The sequence below is a fragment of the Pseudophryne corroboree genome, chromosome 5 (genome assembly GCF_028390025.1).
Source record: "Pseudophryne corroboree isolate aPseCor3 chromosome 5, aPseCor3.hap2, whole genome shotgun sequence".
Lineage (NCBI taxonomy): Eukaryota > Metazoa > Chordata > Amphibia > Anura > Myobatrachidae > Pseudophryne > Pseudophryne corroboree.
Window position 1 is genome coordinate 594,942,136 of NC_086448.1, and position 17,734 is coordinate 594,959,869.

Sequence of the window (17,734 nt, forward strand, 5' to 3'; positions counted from 1 at the left end):
CATATTTATCTATTGGTTTTATAATTATATGAATTGCATTAAATATTGATAACTGTTTACATGTCGGCTCTCTTTATACACATCATCTCCTGACACACAGCGCAGCCGTTTTTTCTTTGATATATTGTTCCTTTTGCACACTCCACATAGTGTTCTCGGCTTGCGCAGTTTCTCAGGAGGTGTACCTAATTAGGAATGTTTTAATTATTCATCTGCCATAATCTATAGGCGCTGTATAGCAGTTAAGTGTGTTGTCTTGAATGGCCTTTTGCTGCTCCTCCAACCTTTGAAGCATATAGAGGGTTGAATTCCACCTCGTTACCACTTCTTGCTTCAGATGATGGCAGGGCAGGTTCAGGCGTTTTTGGTGTTGCTCCAGTCTTCTGTACGTGGTGCCTGTACGCCGAAAGTGTCCCGCAATTCTTCTGGCCACCGACAGCATCTCTTGCACGCCCCTGTCGTTTTTTAAATAATTCTGCACCACCAAATTCAAGGTATGTGCAAAACATGGGACGTGCTGGAATTTGCCCAGATTTAATGCACACACAATATTGCTGGCGTTGTCCGATGCCACAAATCCACAGGAGAGTCCAATTGGGGTAAGCCATTCTGCGATGATCTTCCTCAGTTGCCGTAAGAGGTTTTCAGCTGTGTGTGTATTCTGGAAAGCGGTGATACAAAGCGTAGCCTGCCTAGGAAAGAGTTGGCGTTTGCGAGATGCTGCTACTGGTGCCGCCGCTGCTGTTCTTGCGGCGGGAGTCAATACATCTACCCAGTGGGCTGTCACAGTCATATAGTCCTGAGTCTGCCCTGCTCCACTTGTCCACATGTCCGTGGTTAAGTGGACATTGGGTACAACTGCATTTTTTAGGACACTGGTGAGTCTTTTTCTGAGGTCTGTGTACATTTTCGGTATCGCCTGCCTAGAGAAATGGAACCTAGATGGTATTTGGTACCGGGGACACAGTACCTCAAACAAGTCTATAGTTGGCTCTGCAGTAATGATGGATACCGGAACCACGTTTCTCACCGCCCAGGATGCCAAGGCCTCAGTTATCCGCTTTGCAGCAGGATGACTGCTGTGATATTTCATCTTCCTCGCAAAGGACTGTTGGACAGTCAATTGCTTGGTGGAAGTATTAAAAGTGGTCTTACGACTTCCCCTCTGGGATGACCATCGACTCCCAGCAGCAACAACAGCAGCGCCAGCAGCAGTAGGCGTTACACTCAAGGATGCATCGGAGGAATCCCAGGCAGGAGAGGACTCGTCAGAATTGCCAGTGACATGGCCTGCAGGACTATTGGCATACCTGGGGAAGGAGGAAATTGACACTGAGGGAGTTGGTGGGGTGGTTTGCGTGAGCTTGGTTACAAGAGGAAGGGATTTACTGGTCAGTGGACTGCTTCCGCTGTCGCCCAAAGTTTTTGAACTTATCACTGACTTATGATGAATGCGCTGCAGGTGACGTATAAGGGAGGATGTTCCGAGGTGGTTAACGTCCTTACCCCTACTTATTACAGCTTGACAAAGGCAACACACGGCTTGACACCTGTTGACCGCATTTCTGTTGAAATACTTCCACACCGAAGAGCTGATTTTTTTGGTATTTTCACCAGGCATGTCAATGGCCATATTCCTCCCACGGACAACAGGTGTCTCCCCGGGTGCCTGACGTAAACAAACCACCTCACCATCAGAATCCTCCTTGTCAATTTCCTCCCTAGCGCCAGCAACACCCATATCCTCCTCATCCTGGTGTACTTCAACACTGACATCTTCAATCTGACTATCAGGAACTGGACAGCGGGTGCTCCTTCCAGCACTTGCAGGGGGCGTGCAAATGGTGGAAGGTGCATGCTCTTCACGTCCAGTGTTGGGAAGGTCAGGCATCGCAACCGACACAATTGGACTCTCCTTGTGGATTTGTGATTTCGAAGAACGCACAGTTCTTTGCTGTGCTTTGCCAGCTTAAGTCTTTTCATTTTTCTAGCGAGAGGCTGAGTGCTTCCATCCTCATGTGAAGCTGAACCACTAGCCATGAACATAGGCCAGGGCCTCAGCCGTTCCTTGCCACTCCGTGTGGTAAATGGCATATTGGCAAGTTTACGCTTCTCCTCCGACGATTTTATTTTAGATTTTTGAGTCCTTTTTTTACTGATATTTTGTGTTTTGGATTTTACATGCTCTGTACTATGACATTGGGCATCGGCCTTGGCAGACGACTTTGATGGAATTTCATCGTCTCGGCCATGACTAGTGGCAGCAGCTTCAGCATGAGGTGGAAGTGGATCTTGATCTTTCCCTATTTTTGGAACCTCAACATTTTTGTTCTCCATATTTTAATAGGCACAACTAAAAGGCACCTCAGGTAAACAATGGAGATGGATGGATACTAGTATACTTATGGATGACGAGTGACTGACGACACAGAGGTAGCTACAGCCGTGGACTACCGTACTGCGTCTGCTAGTATAGAGATGATAATGATATAAAAAAAATATATATATCACTACTGCAGGTATATATAATATAATGACGGACCTGCTGGACACTGTCAGCAGACTCCTAAACTACTAGTATGAAGAAGATAGAAAAAAAAACCCCACCACAGGTAGGTATATAATTATGGACGAGCACTGACGACACAGAGGTAGCTACAGCCGTGGACTACCGTACTGCGTCTGCTAGTATAGAGATGATAATGATATAAAAAATATATATATATCACTACTGCAGGTATATATAATATAATGACGGACCTGCTGGACACTGTCAGCAGATTCCTAAACTACTAGTATGAAGAAGATAGAAAGAAAAAACCACCACAGGTAGGTATACAATTATGGACGAGCACTGACGACACAGAGGTAGCTACAGCCGTGGACTACCGTACTGCGTCTGCTAGTATAGAGATGATAATGATATAAAAAATATATATATATCACTACTGCAGGTATATATGATATAATGACGGACCTGCTGGACACTGTCAGCAGACTCCTAAACTACTAGTATGAAGAAGATAGAAAAAAAAACCCCACCACAGGTAGGTATACAATTATGGACGAGCACTGACGACACAGAGGTAGCTACAGCCGTGGACTACCGTACTGCGTCTGCTAGTATAGAGATGATAATGATATAAAAAATATATATATATCACTACTGCAGGTATATATAATATAATGACGGACCTGCTGGACACTGTCAGCAGATTCCTAAACTACTAGTATGAAGAAGATAGAAAAAAAAACCCACCACAGGTAGGTATACAATTATGGACGAGCACTGACGACACAGAGGTAGCTACAGCCGTGGACTACCGTACTGCGTCTGCTAGTATAGAGATGATAATGATATAAAAAATATATATATCACTACTGCAGGTATATATAATATAATGACGGACCTGCTGGACACTGTCAGCAGACTCCTAAACTACTAGTATGAAGAAGATAGAAAAAAAAAACCCACCACAGGTAGGTATACAATTATGGACGAGCACTGACGACACAGAGGTAGCTACAGCCGTGGACTACCGTACTGCGTCTGCTAGTATAGAGATGATAATGATATAACACTAAAAAATATATATATATCACTACTGCAGGTATATATAATATAATGACGGACCTGCTGGACACTGTCAGCAGACTCCTAAACTACTAGTATGAAGAAGATAGAAAAAAAAACCCCACCACAGGTAGGTATACAATTATGGACGAGCACTGACGACACAGATGTAGCTACAGCCGTGGACTACCGTACTGCGTCTGCTAGTATAGAGATGATAATGATATAAAAAAAATATATATATATCACTACTGCAGGTATATATAATATAATGACGGACCTGCTGGACACTGTCAGCAGATTCCTAAACTACTAGTATGAAGAAGATAGAAAGAAAAAACCACCACAGGTAGGTATACAATTATGGACGAGCACTGACGACACAGAGGTAGCTACAGCCGTGGACTACCGTACTGCGTCTGCTAGTATAGAGATGATAATGATATAAAAAATATATATATATCACTACTGCAGGTATATATAATATAATGACGGACCTGCTGGACACTGTCAGCAGACTCCTAAACTACTAGTATGAAGAAGATAGAAAAAAAAAACCCACCACAGGTAGGTATACAATTATGGACGAGCACTGACGACACAGAGGTAGCTACAGCCGTGGACTACCGTACTGCGTCTGCTAGTATAGAGATGATAATGATATAAAAAATATATATATATCACTACTGCAGGTATATATAATATAATGACGGACCTGCTGGACACTGTCAGCAGATTCCTAAACTACTAGTATGAAGAAGATAGAAAAAAAAAACCACCACAGGTAGGTATACAATTATGGACGAGCACTGACGACACAGAGGTAGCTACAGCCGTGGACTACCGTACTGCGTCTGCTAGTATAGAGATGATAATGATATAAAAAATATATATATATCACTACTGCAGGTATATATAATATAATGACGGACCTGCTGGACACTGTCAGCAGACTCCTAAACTACTAGTATGAAGAAGATAGAAAAAAAAAACCAACCACAGGTAGGTATACAATTATGGATGAGCACTGACGACACAGAGGTAGCTACAGCCGTGGACTACCGTACTGCGTCTGCTAGTATAGAGATGATAATGATATAAAAAATATATATATATCACTACTGCAGGTATATATAATATAATGACGGACCTGCTGGACACTGTCAGCAGACTCCTAAACTACTAGTATGAAGAAGATAGAAAAAAAAAAACCACCACAGGTAGGTATACAATTATGGACGAGCACTGACGACACAGAGGTAGCCACAGCCGTGGACTACCGTACTGCGTCTGCTAATATAGAGATGATAAAGATGATAGAGATGAACAAAAAAAATATAACACTACTGCAGGTAAATATTTATATAATATAATGAATGATGGACCTGCTGGACACTGTCAGCAGAATGCGTTTATAGAATAAAAAAAAAAACACCACAGGAGTGTTTAACTTTTTCAGGCAGACAATATACTGGTGGTCACTGGTCAGTCACACTGGCAGCAAAAGTGTGCACTTTACTCCTGCTATAACTGCACCCCAGTCTCCCCCACGATTCAGCTGTGTGAGCAGTGAGCACTCAGCACAGTCAGATATACATAGATGATATTATCATGCAGCACACTGAGGCTGAGCACAGATATGGTATGTGACTGTGTATTGTTTTTTTTCAGGCAGAGAACGGATTATATTAAATAATAAATAAAACTGGTGGTGGTCACTAGTAACTATCAGCAAAACTCTGCACTCTGAGTACTCCTAATGCTCCCCAAAATTACTAAGTTAGTAGTAAATCAACTCAAGTGTCTCTATCTATTCTAACGGAGAGGACGCCAGCCACGTCCTCTCCCTATCAATCTCAATGCACGTGTGAAAATGGCGGCGACGCGCGGCTCCTTATATAGAATCCGAGTCTCGCGATAGAATACGAGCCTCGCGAGAATCCGACAGCGGGATGATGACGTTCGGGCGCGCTCGGGTTAACCGAGCAAGGCGGGGAGATCCGCGTCTGCCTCGGACCCGTGTAAAAAGGCTGAAGTTCGGGGGGGTTCGGATTCCGAGGAACCGAACCTGCTCATCTCTAATTTCTAGTGGTACTGCCTTATATGTCCAGTGGTACTGGCGTATATGTCCAGTGGTACTGCAATATAATTCCAGTGAATCTGCCGTATACATGTGCCGTATAAATACAGTGGTACTGCCGTATATATACAGTCTAGTGATACTTCCATATAAATTCTTTGATACTGCCTATATATGTCCAATGGCTCTTCTGTATAAGTTCAGTGATACTGCTGTTTAAATCAAGTCCAGTGGTAATGCTGTATAAGTCCAGTGGTTCTGCCATATAAATCCAGTCCAGTGATAATGCCATATAATTCCAGTGAATCTGCCATATATTTGCTGTATAAATCCAGTGGTACTGCCATAAAAAAATACAGTCTAGTGATACTGCCATATAAATTCAGTGATACTGCCGTGTATGTCCAGTGGCTCTTTTGTATAAGTCCAGTGATACTGCCGTATAAATTCAGTCCAGTGGTACTGCCGTATGAGTCCAGTGGTACTGCAGTATAAATCCAGTCCAGTGGCTTTGCCGTATAAGTCCAGTGCTACTGCCGTATAAATCCAGTCCATTGGTACTGTCGTATATGTCCAGTGATACTGCCATATTTGTCCAGTGGTACCGCCATTTAATTCCAGCGATACTGGCGTATATGTTTCGTGGTACTGCCATATAATTCCAGTGATATTGCAGTATATGTCCAGTAATAGTGTTGTATAAATCCAGTGAGACTGTTGTATAAATCCACTCCAGTAATACTGCCGTATATGTCCAGTTATACTGCCGTATTTGTCCAGGGGTACTGCCATATAATTACAGTGATACCTCTATATATTTCCAGTGGTACTGCAATATAACTCCAATGATACTGCCATATATGTCCAGTAGTACTGCCATATAATTCCAGTGATACTGCAGTATATGTCCAGTGGTACTGACATAGAAATCAAGTTTAGTGCCATATACATCTAGTCCATTTGGTACAGCCTTATATGTATAGTGTTACTGATGCATATGTCCAGTTTTTCTGCCATTTAATTCCAGTAATACTGCTGTATATGTCCAGAGAAACTGCTGTATAAATTCAGTGGTACTGCTATGGGTCCATGTTTATCTTGACCTTTAATAGGATTAACTGAGACTGGCCAGTCAGAGTTAATCCCCTGCTGTAATGACTTAATCCCCTGCTGTATTGTTATCTGTATTAAATTGCAGCTGAGAACAATAGATGAAGGGTTAATGCTAATAAATCATGTTGTTCCTAGGCACAGAAAAGTTGTCAAGATAACCGTGGACCCATCTGTAGTTCCAGTAATACTGCCATATACTGTATGTCCAGTGGTACTGCCGTATAAATCCAGTGGTACTGCCTTTAAATCCAGTCCAGGGATTCTGCCGTATATTTCCACTGAAATTGCCATATAGTAGCAGTGATAAAGCCTTATATGTCCAGTGATACTGCTGTATGAATCCAGTCCAGTGGTACTGCCATATAAATAAAGTCCAGTGGTACTGCCATGTAAGTCCAGTGGTTTTGCCGTATAAATACAGTACAATAGTAATGTCATATAAGTACATTGGTGCTGACATATAATTCCAGTGATACTGCCATATATGTCCAGTGGTGCTGCTGTAGAAATCCAGTGGTACAACTGTATAATTCCAGTCCAGTGGTACTGCTGTATATGTCCAGTGATACTGCCTTATATTTCTAGTGGTACTGCCGTATATGTCCAGTGGTACTGCCGTATATGTCTAGTGGTACTGCAATATAATTCCAGTGAATCTGCCGTATATGTTCAGTGGTACAGCCATATAAATCCAGTGGTACTGCCGTATAAATACAGTCCAGTAATACTGCCATATAAATCCAGTGATACTGCTGTATATGTCCAATGGTACTTCTGTATAAATCCAGTGGTAATGCCATATAAATTTAGTTCAGTGAACTGCTGTATAAGTCCAGAGGTACTGCTGTATAAATCCAGTCCAGTGGTTTTGCCGTATAAGTCCAGTGCTACTGCCGTATAAATCAGGTACATTGGTACTGCCATATATGTCCAGTGATACTGCCGTATAAATCCAGTCCAGTGTATAAGTCCAGTGGTACTGCCATATAAATCCAGTCCAGTGGTAATGCTGTATAGGTACACTGGTAGTGCCCTATCATTTCAGTATTACTGCCATTCATATTCAGTAGTACTGCCGAATAAATCCAGTGGTACTACCGTATAAATCAAGTCCAGAGGTACTGCCATATATATGTGCAGTGATACTGCTTTATATTTCTAGTGGTACTGCCATATATGTTTAGTGGTACTGCCGTATATGTCCAGTGGTACTGCAATATAATTCCAGTGAATCTGCTGTATATGTGCCATATAAATCCAGTGGTACTGCCGTATAAATACAGTCCAGTAATACTGCCATATAAATCCAGTGATACTGCTGTATATGTCCAATGGTACTTCTGTATAAATCCAGTGGTAATGCCATATAAATTTAGTTCAGTGAACTGCTGAGGTACTGATGTATAAATACAGTCCTGTGGTAAAGCTGTAAAAGTCTAGTCAAGTGGTACTTTTGTATATGTCCAGTGATACTGCTGTATATATCCAGGGGTACTGCCCTATATTTACAGTGATACTGCCTTATATGTCCAGTGTAATGCCATATAAATCAAGTGGTACTGCATTATAAATCAGTCCAATGGTGCTCCTGTATAAATCCAGTGGTACTGCCATATAATTCCAGTGATACTGCCGTATATCTCCAGTTGTACTGTCGCATAAATCTTGTGGTACTACCAAATAAATCAAGTGGTACTGCTATATAAATTCAATCCAGTGATACTGCCATATATGTCCAGTGGTATTGACGTTTAAGTCCAGTAATACTTCCGTATAAATCCTGTCCAGTGGTACTGCCATATAAATCCAATGGTACTGCCATATTATTCCAGTGATACTGCTGTATATGTCCAGTGGTACTGCTGTATTAATCCAGTGATACTGCCATATATGTCCAGTGGTACTGCCATATAGTTCCAGTGATACTGCTGTATATGTTCAGTGGTACTGCCATATAAATCCAGTGGTACTTCCATTTCAATCCAGTCCAATGGTACCAGTAATACTGGTATAAGTCCAGTGATACTGCCATATTTGTCCAGTGGTACTGTCATATAATTCTAGGGATACTGCCATATATGTCAAGTGGTACTGTCATAAAAATCAAGTGGTACTGCCGTATAAATCCAGTCCAGTGGTACTGCCGTATATGTCCATTGATACTGTCATATATGTCCAGTGGTACTGCTGTATAAATAAAGTGGTACTTTTGTATAAATCCAGTCCACTAATACTGCCATGTAAGTACAGTGATACTGCCGTATATGTTCAATGGTATTGCCGTATAAATCCAGTGATACTGCCATATAAATACAGTCCAATGGTAATGTTATATAAGTCCAGTGGTACTGCCATATAATTCCAGTAATACTGCCATATATGTCCAGTGGTACTGTCGTATAATTCCAGTGGTACTGCCATATAAATCCAGTCCAGTGGTACTGTCGTATATGTTCAGTGATACTGACGTTTATATGTCCAGTGTTATTGCATATAATTAAAGTAATACTGCCATATATGTCCAGTTTTACTGCAGTATAAGTCCAGTGAAAATGGCGTATAAATACAGTCAAGTGGTAATGCTGTTTAAGTCCAGTGGTACTGCCATATAAATCCAGTCCAGTGGTAATTACTTATAAGTACAGTGGTAATGCCATATAATTTCATTGATACTGCCATATATATCCAGTGGTACTGCCATGTAAATCCAGTGGTACTGCCGTATAAATCAAGTCCAGTGTATATATGTGCAGTGATACTGCTTTATATTTCTAGTGGTATTGCCTTATATGTCCAGTGGTACTGGCGTATATGTCCAGTGGTACTGCAATGTAATTCCAGTGAATCTGCCATATATATATGTGCTGTATAAATCCAGTGGTATTGACGTATAAATACAGTCTAGTGATACTTCCATATAAATTAAGTGATACAATCGTATAATTTCAGTCCAGTAGTACTGCTGTATGAGTCCAGTAGTACTGCTGTATAAATCCAGTCCAGTGGTTTTGTCGTATAAGTCCAGTGCTACTGCTGTATAAATCCAGTACATTGGTACTGCCATATATGTCCAGTGATACTGCTGTATAAATCCAGTCCAGTGTATAAGTACAGTGGTACTTCCATATAAATCCAGTCCAGTGGTAATGCTGTATAGGTACAGTGGTACTGCCCTATCATTTCGGTGATACTGCCATTTATATCCAGTAGTACTGCCGTATAAATCCAGTGGTACTGCCGTATAAATCAAGTCCAGAGGTACTGCCATATATATGTGCAGTGATACTGCTTTATATTTCTAGTGGTACTGCCCTATATGTTTAGTGGTACTGCCGTATATGTCCAGTGGTACTGCAATATAATTCCAGTGAATCTGCTGTATATGTGCCGTATAAATCCAGTGGTACTGCCGTATAAATACAGTCCAGTGATACTGCCATATAAATTCAGTGATACTGCCGTATATGTCCAGTGGGTCTTCTGTATAAGTCCAGTGATACTGCTGTATAAATTCAGTCCAGTGGTTCTGCCGTATGAGTCCAGAAGTACTGCTGTATAAGTCCAGTCCAGTAGTACTGTCAAATATATGTCTAGTGAAACTGCTGTATATATCCAGGGGTACTGTGCTATATTTCCAGTGATACTGCCTTATATGTCCAGTGGTAATGCCATATAAATCAAGTGGTACTGCCTTATAAATCCAGTACAATGGTACTGCTGTATAAATCCAGTAGTACTGCCATATAATTCCAGTGGTACTGCCATATATCTCCAGTTGTACTGTCGCATAAATCTTGTGGTACTACCACATAAATCAAGTGGTACTGCTATATAAATCCAGTCCAGTGATACTGCCATATATGTCCAGTGGTACTGCAGTATAAGTCCAGTAATACTTCCGTATAAATCCTGTCCAGTGGTACTGCCATATAAATCCAATGGTAATGCCATATTATTCCAGTAATACTGCCGTATATGTCCATTGGTACTGCTGTATTAATCCAGTGATACTGCCATATATGTCCAGTGGTACTGCCATATAGTTCCAGTGATACTGCTGTATATGTTCAGTGGTACTGCCATATAAATCCAGTGGTACTTCCATTTCAATCCAGTCCAATGGTACCAGTAATACTGGTATAAGTCCAGTGATACTGTCATATTTGTCCAGTGATTCTGTCATATAATTCTAGTGATACTGCCATATATGTCAAGTGGTACTGTCATAAAAATCAAGTGGTACTGCCGTATAAATCCAGTCCAGTGGTACTGCCGTATATGTCCATTGATACTGTCATATATGTCCAGTGGTACTGCTGTATAAATAAAGTGGTACTTTTGTATAAATCCAGTCCACTAATACTGCCATGTAAGTACAGTGATACTGCCGTATATGTTCAATGGTATTGCCGTATAAATCCAGTGATACTGCCATATAAATACAGTCCAATGGTAATGTTGTATAAGTCCAGTGGTACTGCCATATATGTCCAGTGGTACTGTCGTATAATTCCAGTGGTACTGCCATATAAATCCAGTCCAGTGGTACTGTCGTATATGTTCAGTGATACTGACGTTTATGTGTCCAGTGTTACTGCATATAATTAAAGTAATACTGCCATATATGTCCAGTTTTACTGCAGTATAAGTCCAGTGGTACTGCCATAAAAATCCAGTCCAGTGGTAATGCTGTATAAGTCCAGTGGTACTGCCATATAAATCCAGTCCAGTGGCAATGACATATAAGTACAGTGGTAATGCCATATAAATTCAGTGATACTGCCATATATATCCAGTGGTACTGCCATGTAAATCCAGTGGTACTGCTGTATAAATCAAGTCCAGGGGTACTGCTGTATATATGTGCAGTGATACTGCTTTATATTTCTAGTGGTATTGCCTTATATGTCCAGTGGTACTGGCGTATATGTCCAGTGGTACTGCAATGTAATTCCAGTGAATCTGCCATATATATGTGTGCTGTATAAATCCAGTGGTACTGCCGTATAAATACAGTCTAGTGATACTTCCATATAAATTCAGTGATACTGCCGTATATATGTCCAATGGCTTTCTGTATAAGTCCAGTGATACAATTGTATAAATTCAGTCCAGTAGTACTGCTGTATGAGTCCAGTGGTACTGCTGTATAAATCCAGTCCAGTGGTTTTGCCGTATAAGTCCAGTGCTACTGCCGTATAAATCAGGTACATTGGTACTGCCATATATGTCCAGTGATACTGCCGTATAAATCCAGTCCAGTGTATAAGTCCAGTGGTACTGCCATATAAATCCAGTCCAGTGGTAATGCTGTATAGGTACAGTGGTACTGCCCTATCATTTCAGTGATACTGCCATTCATATTCAGTAGTACTGCCGAATAAATCCAGTGGTACTACCGTATAAATCAAGTCCAGAGGTACTGCCATATATATGTGCAGTGATACTGATTTATATTTCTAGTGGTACTGCCATATATGTTTAGTGGTACTGCCGTATATGTCCAGTGGTACTGCAATATAATTCCAGTGAATCTGCTGTATATGTGCCCTTCCAAAAAATACTCCCCAAACAGCACATGACGCAAAGAAGAAAAAAAAGAGGCGCAATGAGGTAGCTGTGTGACTAAGATAAGCGACCCTAGTGGCCGACACAAACACCTGGCCCATCTAGGAGTGGCACTGCAGTGTCACGCAGGATGGCCCTTCCAAAAAACACTCCCCAAACAGCACATGACGCAAAGAAAAATGAAAGAAAAAAGAGGTGCAAGATGGAATTGTCCTTGGGCCCTCCCACCCACCCTTATGTTGTATAAACAGGACATGCACACTTTAACCAACCCATCATTTCAGTGACAGGGTCTGCCACACGACTGTGACTGAAATGACGGGTTGGTTTGGACCCCCACCAAAAAAGAAGCAATTAATCTCTCCTTGCACAAACTGGCTCTACAGAGGCAAGATGTCCACCTCATCATCATCCTCCGATTCATCACCGTGTACATCCCCCTCCTCACAGATTATCAATTCGTCCCCACTGGAATCCACCATCACAGCTCCCTGTGTACTTTGTGGAGGCAATTGCTGCTGGTGAATGTCTCCATGGAGGAATTGATTATAATTCATTTTAATGAACATCATCTTCTCCACATTTTCTGGAAGTAACCTCGTACGCCGATTGCTGACAAGGTGAGCGGTGGCACTAAACACTCTTTCGGAGTACACACTTGTGGGAGGGCAAATAAGGTAGAATAAAGCCAGTTTGTGCAAGGGCCTCCAAATTGCCTCTTTTTCCTGCCAGTATACGTACAGACTGTCTGACGTGCCTACTTGGATGCGGTCACTCATATAATCCTTCACCATTCTTTCAATGGTGAGAGAATCATATGCAGTGACAGTAGACGACATGTCCGTAATCGTTGGCAGGTCCTTCAGTCCGGACCAGATGTCAGCATCAGCAGTCGCTCCAGACTGCCCTGCATCACCGCCAGCGGGTGGGCTCGGAATTCTGAGCCTTTTCCTCGCACCCCCAGTTGCGGGAGAATGTGAAGGAGGAGATGTTGACAGGTCGCGTTCCGCTTGACTTGACAATTTTCTCACCAGCAGTTCTTTGAACCCCTGCAGACTTGTGTCTGCCGGAAAGAGAGATACAACGTAGGTTTTAAATCTAGGATCGAGCACGGTGGCCAAAATGTAGTGCTCTGATTTCAACAGATTGACCACCCGTGAATCCTTGTTAAGCGAATTAAGGGCTCCATCCACAAGTCCCACATGCCTAGCGGAATCGCTCAGTGTTAGCTCCTCCTTCAATGTCTCCAGCTTCTTCTGCAAAAGCCTGATGAGGGGAATGACCTGACTCAGGCTGGCAGTGTCTGAACTGACTTCACGTGCGGCAAGTTCAAAAGGTTGCAGAACCTTGCACAATGTTGAAATCATTCTCCACTGCGCTTGAGACAGGTGCATTCCACCTCCTATATCGTGGTCAGTTTTATAGGCTTGAATGGCCTTTTGCTGCTCCTCCAACCTTTGAAGCATATAGAGGGTTGAATTCCACCTCGTTACTACTTCTTGCTTCAGATGATGGCAGGGCAGGTTCAGGCGTTTTTGGTGTTGCTCCAGTCTTCTGTACGTGGTGCCTGTACGCCGAAAGTGTCCCGCAATTCTTCTGGCCACCGACAGCATCTCTTGCACGCCCCTGTCGTTTTTTAAATAATTCTGCACCACCAAATTCAAGGTATGTGCAAAACATGGGACGTGCTGGAATTTGCCCAGATTTAATGCACACACAATATTGCTGGCGTTGTCCGATGCCACAAATCCACAGGAGAGTCCAATTGGGGTAAGCCATTCTGCGATGATCTTCCTCAGTTGCCGTAAGAGGTTTTCAGCTGTGTGTGTATTCTGGAAAGCGGTGATACAAAGCGTAGCCTGCCTAGGAAAGAGTTGGCGTTTGCGAGATGCTGCTACTGGTGCCGCCGCTGCAGTTCTTGCGGCGGGAGTCAATACATCTACCCAGTGGGCTGTCACAGTCATATAGTCCTGAGTCTGCCCTGCTCCACTTGTCCACATGTCCGTGGTTAAGTGGACATTGGGTACAACTGCATTTTTTAGGACACTGGTGAGTCTTTTTCTGAGGTCTGTGTACATTTTCGGTATCGCCTGCCTAGAGAAATGGAACCTAGATGGTATTTGGTACCGGGGACACAGTACCTCAAACAAGTCTATAGTTGGCTCTGCAGTAATGATGGATACCGGAACCACGTTTCTCACCGCCCAGGATGCCAAGGCCTCAGTTATCCGCTTTGCAGCAGGATGACTGCTGTGATATTTCATCTTCCTCGCAAAGGACTGTTGGACAGTCAATTGCTTGGTGGAAGTATTAAAAGTGGTCTTACGACTTCCCCTCTGGGATGACCATCGACTCCCAGCAGCAACAACAGCAGCGCCAGCAGCAGTAGGCGTTACACTCAAGGATGCATCGGAGGAATCCCAGGCAGGAGAGGACTCGTCAGAATTGCCAGTGACATGGCCTGCAGGACTATTGGCATACCTGGGGAAGGAGGAAATTGACACTGAGGGAGTTGGTGGGGTGGTTTGCGTGAGCTTGGTTACAAGAGGAAGGGATTTACTGGTCAGTGGACTGCTTCCGCTGTCGCCCAAAGTTTTTGAACTTATCACTGACTTATGATGAATGCGCAGCAGGTGACGTATAAGGGAGGATGTTCCGAGGTGGTTAACGTCCTTACCCCTACTTATTACAGCTTGACAAAGGCAACACACGGCTTGACACCTGTTGACCGCATTTCTGTTGAAATACTTCCACACCGAAGAGCTGATTTTTTGGGTATTTTCACCAGGCATGTCAATGGCCATATTCCTCCCACGGACAACAGGTGTCTCCCCGGGTGCCTGACTTAAACAAACCACCTCACCATCAGAATCCTCCTTGTCAATTTCCTCCCTAGCGCCAGCAACACCCATATCCTCCTCATCCTGGTGTACTTCAACACTGACATCTTCAATCTGACTATCAGGAACTGGACAGCGGGTGCTCCTTCCAGCACTTGCAGGGGGCGTGCAAATGGTGGAAGGCGCATGCTCTTCACGTCCAGTGTTGGGAAGGTCAGGCATCGCAACCGACACAATTGGACTCTCCTTGTGGATTTGTGATTTCGAAGAACGCACAGTTCTTTGCTGTGCTTTTGCCAGCTTAAGTCTTTTCATTTTTCTAGCGAGAGGCTGAGTGCTTCCATCCTCATGTGAAGCTGAATCACTAGCCATGAACATAGGCCAGGGCCTCAGCCGTTCCTTGCCACTCCGTGTGGTAAATGGCATATTGGCAAGTTTACGCTTCTCCTCCGACGATTTTATTTTAGATTTTTGAGTCCTTTTTTTACTGATATTTTGTGTTTTGGATTTTACATGCTCTGTACTATGACATTGGGCATCGGCCTTGGCAGACGACGTTGATGGAATTTCATCGTCTCGGCCATGACTAGTGGCAGCAGCTTCAGCACGAGGTGGAAGTGGATCTTGATCTTTCCCTATTTTTGGAACCTCAACATTTTTGTTCTCCATATTTTAATAGGCACAACTAAAAGGCACCTCAGGTAAACAATGGAGATGGATGGATACTAGTATACTTATGGATGACGAGTGACTGACGACACAGAGGTAGCTACAGCCGTGGACTACCGTACTGCGTCTGCTAGTATAGAGATGATAAAGATGATAGAGATGAACAAAAAAAATATAACACTAAAAAATATATATATATCACTACTGCAGGTATATATAATATAATGACGGACCTGCTGGACACTGTCAGCAGACTCCTAAACTACTAGTATGAAGAAGATAGAAAAAAAAAACCACCACAGGTAGGTATACAATTATGGACGAGCACTGACGACACAGAGGTAGCTACAGCCGTGGACTACCGTACTGCGTCTGCTAGTATAGAGATGATAATGATATAAAAAATATATATATATCACTACTGCAGGTATATATAATATAATGACGGACCTGCTGGACACTGTCAGCAGACTCCTAAACTACTAGTATGAAGAAGATAGAAAAAAAAACCCCACCACAGGTAGGTATACAATTATGGACGAGCACTGACGACACAGAGGTAGCTACAGCCGTGGACTACCGTACTGCGTCTGCTAGTATAGAGATGATAATGATATAAAAAATATATATATATCACTACTGCAGGTATATATAATATAATGACGGACCTGCTGGACACTGTCAGCAGACTCCTAAACTACTAGTATGAAGAAGATAGAAAAAATAACCCACCACAGGTAGGTATACAATTATGGACGAGCACTGACGACACAGAGGTAGCTACAGCCTTGGACTACCGTACTGCGATATAATCTGCCATATAATTCCAGTGATACTGCAGTATATGTCCAGTGGTACTGACATAGAATTCCAGTTTAGTGCCATATAAATCTAGTCCAGTGGTAAAGCCGTAAATGTCCAGTGTTACTGACATGTATGTCCAGTTTTTCTGCCATATAAATCCAGTAATACTGCTGCATATGTTCAGAGATACTGCCGTATAAATCCAGTCCAGTTGTAATGTCATATAAGTACATTGGTACTGCCATATAATTCCAGTGATACTGACGTATATGTCAGTGGTACTGCTGTAGAAATCCAGTGGTACAACTGTATAAATCCAGTCCAGTGGTACTGCTGTATATGTCCAGTGATACTGCCTTATATTTCTAGTGGTACTGCCGTATATGTCAAGTGATACTGCCATATATGTCCAGTGGTACTGCCATATATGTCCAGTGGTACTGCAATATAATTCCAGTGAATCTGCCGTATATGTTCAGTGGTAAAGCCATATAAATCCAGTGGTACTGCCATATAAATACAGTCCAGTGATACTGCAATATAAATCCAGTGATACTGCCGTATAAGTCCAGTGATTCTTCCGTATAAGTCCAGTGATACTGCTATAGAAATTCAGCCCAGTTAACTGCCGTATAAGCCCAAGAATTTACAGGAACTGGAGGCTTTTTGACAAGAAGAATGGGCAGCTTTACCATCTGAGAAAATAAAGAGCCTCATCCACAACTACCACAAAAGACTTCAAGCTGTCATTGATGTTAAAGGGGGCAATACACGGTATTAAGAAGTGGGGTATGTAAACTTTTGATAAGGGTCATTTGGGTAGTTTCTGTTGTCATTATGATTTAAAAAGAGTATACACAGTTGTTTGACAATAAATGGCTTCACCCAACCACTAACCATGAGTGAAAGAAAAATTTGTGAGTTATCATTCATATTCTCTGACAAATGGCCAGAAAATCACAAATTCTGCTAGGGTATGTAAACTTATGAGCACAACTGTATAAATCCAGTCATGTGGTAAAGCCGTATAAGTCTAGTCCAGTGTTACTTTTGTATATGTCCAGTGACACTGCTGTACATATCCAG